The sequence below is a fragment of the Otolemur garnettii genome, unplaced genomic scaffold, assembly GCF_000181295.1.
Source record: "Otolemur garnettii isolate 467f Iridium unplaced genomic scaffold, OtoGar3 scaffold00011, whole genome shotgun sequence".
Lineage (NCBI taxonomy): Eukaryota > Metazoa > Chordata > Mammalia > Primates > Galagidae > Otolemur > Otolemur garnettii.
Window position 1 is genome coordinate 3635457 of NW_003852406.1, and position 8358 is coordinate 3643814.

General features: G+C 42.0%; 1 pseudogene; it reads right to left on the reverse strand.

Annotated features, from left to right (window-relative positions):
* Positions 1-7428: 7428 nt before the first annotated feature.
* On the reverse strand, positions 7429-8092 carry LOC100966948 (annotated as a pseudogene).
* Between the last annotated feature and the right edge of the window lie 266 nt (positions 8093-8358).

The window sequence follows — 8358 nt, forward strand, 5'->3', positions numbered from 1 at the left end:
AAAAAAAAAAAAAAAAAAAGAACTTTTGGTATGTTGTGGTTTTGAATATTTTGGCATTTGACTAAATTACTTCTGTGATAAAACATAAACAAGTCCAGTATTTTGAGAAATAGCTGGATCTAATTTCAAACAAAATCAGTTCTTTGGATTTCAAGTTACCTAAAAAAGCCAAAAGTTTTTTTGCTAACATAACAAAGAAGAAAGAATTTAAATTGAAGATTCAATATTAATATTTTTTTGATTATACAGATTATTAAACTCTACGAGTATATATATTTTAAAGTTATAAAACTTTCTGGGATAGTTTTAAATTACCAAATGAATCTGTAATAAAAGCTTGAATTGCTTTTCCCTCCAAGACATATCTCCATTCTAAAAATGAATAAAGATAACCTGATACAGAAGATAATATTATATAGACATTTTATGTATTAATATCTATTTTTATGTATGAATTCTTTTTTTATATTTTTTGAGACAGAGTCTCACTATGTTGCTCTTGTTAGAGTGCTGTGGCATCAGATCTCACAGCAACCTCCAATTCTTGGGCTTAAGCAGTTCTCTTGCTTCAGCCCCCCAAGTATCTGGGACTATTGGCAACCACCACAACACCTGGCTATTTTTTTTCGTTGTAGTTGTCATTGTTATTTAACAGGTCCAGGCCCATTTGAACCTGGCAGCCCCAGTATATGTGGTTGGCACCCTAACCACTGAGCTACAAACACCAAGCCTGTATGAATTCTTTTTAAATGTAAGTTTTTAATTTATAAACTTTTAAATTATTATGACACGTGATAGTTCTATATATTTATAAAAAGAGTTTTAAGGTGATAACCTGTTGTAAGCCAAAGTTATATATTATTGTTGGTGTTGAGGTATCTGTAAGTAGTAATATGAGATGTTGCTGGGAAAAGCAAAGCCAAGTCCACTTCCAAATTTTTCTTTTTAATTTCAGAATTTTATGGAGATACAAATGTTTTGGTTACATGAATTGCTTTTGTACTGTTTCAGTCAATAGTATAAATGTGGCCCTCACCCAGATAGTGCGCGTTGTACCCAATTAGGTGTCAGTTTACTTCTTCTCTTCCATCCCCTCCCACCTGCTTGCTTTCCATTAAGTTTTACTACCACTTGTGTACCTGGGTGTTGACTGATTAGTTATAATTTAATAGTGAGTTCATGTGGTGTTTGTTTTTCTCTCTTGCCAAACTTCACTTAGAAGAATGGCCTCCAGTTCTTCCCAAGTTACTACAAAAGATACTACTTCACTGTTTTTTTTATGGCCAAGTAGTACTTTGGAGTAAACATATATACCACATCTTATTAATCCAGTCATGTATTGATGGGAACCTGGGTTGGTTCCACGCATCTTTTCAATTGTGAATTGTGCTGTAGTGAACATTTGAATACATATGTCCCTTTAATAAAATGACTTGTTTTCCTTAGGGTAAATACCCTGGTTGGCTGGATCAAATGGTAGGTCTACTTTTAGTTCTCTGAGGTATCTCCATGTGACTTTCCATAGAGGCTGTACTAGTTTGCAGTCCCACCAACTGTGTCTAAGTCTTACAATCCCTCCATGTCCATGCCAGCATCTGTTGTTTTGAGATTTTTAAATAAAAGCCATTCTCACTGGAGTTAGTGATATCTCACTGTGGTTTTGATTTGCATTTCAAATGATGAATAGAGATGTTGAGCACATGAAAAATATGTTTGGCAGAGCATGGTGGCTCACACCTGTAATTCTAGCACTCTGGGAGGCCCAGGCAGGTGGATTGCTTGAGCTCTGGAATTCCAGACCAGCCTGAGCAAGAGTGAGACCCCCCTCTCTACTAAAAATAGGAAAAACTAGCTGGGCACTGTGGCAGACACTTGTAGTCTCAGTTACTCAGGAGGCTGAGGCAAGAGGATGGCTTCAGTCCAAGACTTTGAGGGTGCTGTGAGCCATGATGCTGTGGCACTCTACCTGGGGAGACAGAGTGAGACTGTCTCAAACAGAAAAAAAAAATGTATATATATGTGTATTGGACATTAGGTTATATTCTTTTGAAAAGCTTCCGTTCGTGTCTTTTGCCCACTTTTTTACGGGGTTGTTTGTTTGTTTTCTTGCTGATTTGCTTGAGTTCTGTATCGATTTTGGTTGTCTGCCCTTTATTGGCTATATAGCATGCAAATGTATTCTCCCATTCTGTATGTTTCCTATTTGCTGTATTGATTGTTTCCTTAGCTGTGCAGAAGCTTTTTTTTTTTTTTCAGGGTAACGAAGAGAGATTTTATTTAGAAAGAACAAAGAGAAAATTTAGAGCACTTCCAAAGAGTGTTGGAAGTGGGTCCCTCTCATGAAGGAGAAAAGATGAGAGAGACCATGTAGAAGCTTTTTACTTTAATCAGATCCCATTTGTTAATTTTTGTTGTTGCTGTAATTGCCTTTGGGATCTTCTTCATAAATTCTTTGCATAGGCTGATACCTGTAAGAGTTTTTCCAACATTTTCTTCTAGAATTCTTATAATATGTGACTCTGTTGCTCAATGGAAATACATATGTGTGTGTGTGTGTGTGTGTGTGTGTGTATTTCAGGTTAATTTGAGGGTGCAAGGAATTAGGCTACAATGTTTGCACTTGTTAGGTGTAGTCCCTATTGTAGTTGTGTCTGAGTCCCAGGAGATGTACCATATACCTCCACATTGTACCCATTAAACAAGAGTACACCAATCTCCCTCCTTCCTTCCCTCTTCCCACTCCCGCCTTCCCCCTACCCCCATGTTGAATTGAATTGAGTTTTTCTCTAGTGTGGGTGTGTATTAGATCATTTACTGGCTTCATATTAGTATTTAATACTGGGATACTTGCTTTCCCATTCTTATGATACTTTACTAAGAAGAATGGGTTTCAACTCCATCTAGGTTAATACAAAAAAAGTAAAGTCTCCATCTTTTTTTATGGCTGAATAGTATTCCATAGTATACATTTCCATAGTTTATTAATCCATTCCTGGGTTGATGGGCATTTAGGTTTTTTCCACATCTTGGTGATTGCAAATTGAGCTTGTGATAAACAAACTATTGCAAATGTCTCTATGATAAAATGATTTTTTTTCTTTTTGGTAGATTAGAATTCTTATAGTTTCATGCCTTAGGGATAAGTCTGTTAGCCATCATAAATTAATTTTTGTGAGTGTGAGAAGTGTGGGTCCTGTTTCAATCTTCTACATGTGGTTATCCAATTTTCCTAGCACCATTAATTGAACAGGGATTCTTTTCCCTAGTGTATGTTATTGTCTGCTTTGTTACAAGTCAGATGGTGATAAGGGGATGGTTTTATATCTGCATTTTCTATTCTGATAGATTGGTCTAAGTCTCCGGTTCTTGTGTTCATACTGTGCTATTTTGGTTACTACAGCCTTGCAGTATAGCTCGAAGTCTAGTGATGTGATGTCTCCCAATTTGTCCTTTTTGCTTAAGGTTGCTTTGGCTATTCAGGCTCTTTTCTGGTTCCATATGAAGCATAGAGTCATTTTTTCTAGATCTGCAAAAAATGACATAGGTATTTTAATGGAGATTGCATTGAATCTGCAGATTACTTTGGACAGTATAGACATTTTAACAATTTTTTTTTCGAGACAGAGTCTCAAGCTATCATCCTGGGTAGAGTGCTGTGGTGTCATAGCTTATTGCAATCTCCAACTCAGGCTCAAATGATTCTCTTGCCTCAGTTTTTCTATTTTTAGTAGAGAGAGGGTGTTTCACTTTTGCTCAGGCTGGTCTTAAACCTGTAATCTCAGGCAATCCACCCTCCTCAGCCTCCCAGAGTGCTAGGATTACAGTTGTGAGCCACCATGCCCTGCTACTTTTTAATAATGTTGATTCTGCTGATCCACGAGCATGCTGTACTTTTCCATTTGTTTACATCTTTTGTGATTTCCTTCTTCAATAACTTGTAGTTCTCCCTAGAGAGGTCTTTTGTCTCCTTGGTTAAATATATTCCTAGGTATTTTATTTTGTTTATTGCTATTGTGAAAGTTATGGAGTTTTTGATTTGACCCTTGGCTTGACTATTGTTCATGGGTAGGAATGCTATTGATTTATGTACACTGACTTTATATCCTGAGACTCTGCTGAATTCATTTATCAATTCCAGGAGTCTCTTGGTAGAAACTTTGAGGTTTTCTAGATATAAGATCATATCATTAGCAAAGAGCAATTGTTTGAACTCCTCTCTCCTTATCTGGATACCTTTGATTTCCTTTTCTTGTCCTATTGCTTTGGGTAGCACTGTGTTGAATAAAAGTGGTAACAGTGGGCAACCTTACATAGTTCCAGCTCTAAATTGGAATGCTTTCAATTTTTCCTAATTCAGTATGATGTTGTCTATGGGTTTGTTGTAGATAGCTTTATAATTTTGAGGTATGTTCCATCTATGCCCATCTTTTCATAAAAGGGTACTTAATTTTATCAAAAGCTTTTTCTGTGTCTATAGATATGATCATATGATCTTTGTTTTTGCCTTTGTTTATGTGGAAAATAACATTTATAGATTTGAGTGTGTTACACCATCCTTGCATCCCTGGGATGAAGCCTACTTGGCCATGGCGGATTACTTTTTTGATGCCAAGATTGAAATGAGGAAAGTCATGTGACCCCAGATTGGCTAATCAGAGTTTTCTACTCAGACCATAAGGATTAAAGTGGGGAGATCATGTGACCTAAGCCCAGTCTCTGAGAATGAGCACCCTTCTTTGGGGGCTGTTTTTAACTCTGATTTTTCATGTATCTGGAGATCTTTTGCTGATTTCTTCTCATATGGAGCAGCTTTTGCTTCTTACTTTTGGATTTTCTTTTTCCATTTCCAGACTTCTCATGAATAGCAAATTGACTCACATATCATTATTCCCCAGCCAGAGCCAAATGTTCCCTCCGTTATCTTTTACACTTTTATCACAGACAGACACACTGGCTCAGGCAGTGGGGGGATGGTCTATCTCCCAGATACTAGGAAGAACAGTGGGCCCCAGGAGAATGCCAAAACAGGTCACTGGCTGGTCACAGACCTGAGAATCCCTGGAACTGGCCTGAACTTTCCTCTTCCCCACCCCAAGCCAGACCATTCAGCAGAGACGAATCTGTACCCAGTCCCCAGTTCTTACACTAGTTCCCTCCCCAGGAGAGTGCATAGTTCCCTGGGGATGCAGCATCTTAGGACATAAACAAACTGGGCCACACACAGGTAACAGTCTTTCCCAAGGGTAGAGTCAGGGCGTGACCATACAGGTCTGACCCAGGAAAGAGGAGAGGCAGGTAGCATAGGAAATCAATTAGAGATGACACTCAACAGGTCATGGATGCTAGGCTGGCAGCTAGACCGTAGGCCTCTGGACCTACCAGATAGACTAAGGGAAAGGAAGCCAGAGGTCTAAGGTAGGGCGAGGGAAGGGAAGGAAAGGCTTAGACCTAGGGTCACTGACCCCCCCAGATGCTAGGAGCTCTGACAACTGCTTTCCAGGGAGAAAACAGGAGAGCAGAGAGGCAATTATACTTGTGGCTCAAGCCTAAGGGATTATTAGGAAGGAAGGCCTCTGGCTCCCCTTACAGGGAAAAGAAGAACCTGAAACTCAGGGTGGCCTGGAGGCCCAGATGTTGGGTTCTAAGCTAGTCAGTCCAAAGTAGCCGAATGTTTTTGTTTGTTTGTTTGTTTTTGTCTAAATAGCCCAGACAATAGCTTCTGTTTGGAGAAGGGAAGGTGGAAAATGGGCAGTTCTGTTCCTTGGATGAGAACTCACTCCCTTCCAGGTCTCAAGCAGAGGTGGGGTCTCTATCAGAAATGTTCTCACACTGCTTGGAACAAAACAGCCTGAAATCACTTTCCTGAAAAGGGAAGGAGGTTATAATAGGGTGAGAGGGGCCAAGTATTGAGGCTTTCAGGCAGAGGACAGCAAATTTTCTTGATTTAGGGGGAAAAAAATAAAAAACAAAAAACCCTAAACTAAAGCCAAAGAGCCCCCCTCCCACCTTGCCTAAGCTGAAATCCTATTTAGGTCATTAGACTGGGCTTATGCTTCTTCTTGGGTGGTGAGTTCACGTGCCCAGAAGGTATGCTTCCCTCTGCCAGGCCCCACCTGACTTCTCTGACCTTTCCTCCAAGCCTGTTGCTTTGAGCCCTGTCCCTCCTACGAGACCCAAACAGAAAAGCTATTCTGTTCTGTATTCTGTATTCCCAGGAATACAGTGATCACTCAGAGACACTTAGATATCCCAGTGGGCTAGGGCTAACCAGACCTCTCCTGGGGACTAATAATTACCAAAATGTCCTCTATTCCAGGTGTGCCCTTGCATGTGATAACTGCCTAGAACGACCTAGCTCCTCAGGGAAGGCAGTGGAATCTGCCATCTATAAGGGCAGATGCTGGCTGGCACATGGTGGGGCCGAGGAGGAGAATCAAGTCACAGCAGCTAGGGTATGAGGAGGAGGCAGAGGGCCACAGGGTTCCAGGGGGCTCTGAGGAGAAGAGGAGGGGAAGGCAGGGGATAGAAAAGTGGAGCCCGCCTCTGCAGGCCAAGCTCTCAGAGCCGAGGAGATCAACCCTGTGTTTTCATTCCCTGGGAGTCAAGGACCCAGGTGGGCTCTGCAGCTCCAGCTGTGTTTCCCTCCCACATCAGCACTAGGTCTCAGCTTCCTGGATCTGGGAATCAGGTCAGATTTAGGAATCTGGGCTCAATCTCAGGAGCAGTTATACTGGGGTAATCAGCTTTAGGGAAAACAAAAGCTACACGGGAAAGAGAAAGACCCTGGGGAGAGAAGATAGCACAAGGATTCTGAGAAAGAGATGAAGGAGGCAGAGGCGGAAGCGGAGGGAGGAGAGACTTGGATGGATCAGGAGGAAAGAGAGAAGATCCCTGCCTATCCTCATCCTTCCACCAACCACCATCATAAGTGCTAAATACTTTTGTTTTCCAGGAAGACCCAGAGTGGATGCACTGTTAACTCATGACCCTAGGGAGAGGCCAAGATTTCTGCTATGCCTCCCCCTCCCTCATGAGGGTTCCCTGGTTCAGGGTCAGAAGGGGCAGGTAGGGGTAGAGGGGAAGTATAGTACTAATCACATATCTAGTAGCATAACAAGAGACCTCCACTGCACACTATTTCATGAGGGGACACAGACAGTTTCTACCACAAAGGACAGCTCTATGTGGAGCCCACAGCTATCAGAGTGCCAAGAGCAGAATCTAAAAGGTGGGGAACTGGGGACAGACATATACATATATACATATACAACTCTGATACTTCGTACAAAGTAGGAAAGAAAGAGATAAGGGAAGGGGGAGCCCTGCTTGGCCACAACAACAGAAAATGTGGCTTGAACCCCCTGTCCAACGTTGACACAGCTCTTCCTCCTGGTAGGCCTGGCTGGCTCACATCTCACTGAAGTTTGTTTAGATGGGCGTGGTGTGATACTGAGTCTGCAGTTGATTCATGGCACCCTGGGCCACCCCTTTGGCTACAATCTAGGCTGCATGCTGCACACACAGATTCTTCCATGCCCCTGCGGTTCACTTCTCCTGAGCTTTGCTGAAACTACCCCCGTTGCCCCAGTAAAATTTAAGAACTATACTGAGGACGATGAAGGTGAAGATGGTAGCCACAACCATGAACATGATGGTAGAATGAGCATCACCACTGCTAAGCAAATGTTCTTTCCCAAGGAGATGGTGACAATTAAGCCCCAGAAGCCCCAGCTTGGAATGCCCATAGCCTGGATGATGCTGATGACAACCTGGGCTATGAAGCTGAAGGAGCTGTTAGTCTTGAAGACCTTGTAAATGGGCTGAAACCAGCTGACATAAGAGCAGGGTGTGAAGAGGATGAGCCAGAGAAAGGCAAGGCCAAAGTTAGTGGCTTGCCACCTCCAATCAGCCACATGAGGCAGCTCACTGGGTTCACTGCCAGTGTCACATGGGTCAACATCCAGAGGTAATAGAGGAGCTTGGTCATGCTGAGGTTCTGCGGAGGAATGTCTGCCTTGAAGTCGTGGTAGAAACATGGCTTCAGCAGGATGAGTTTGGGCAACAGGGGGAAGTTACTCACTTTCTCTGCCATGATGGCCCTGGCTGGCCTGTCCATGTCTCTTTGTCTTGCCCTGCTGCTGCTGTTCAGGTGCAGGGTTCATGCCATTGCACTGACCTGCCTGACTCATGTATTATTAAAATACTCCCAAATTTACAAGGTTTTCTTGGTTGACTACTACAGTATTACCTACTGACATGTTGAAAGTACTCTGAGCTCTTAAAGCCAAAGGTGCTGATTTGTAGGTGCTTCCAAATTAATGAAGGATCACCCAAAGCAAGTAAATGCAGTTAGATGCT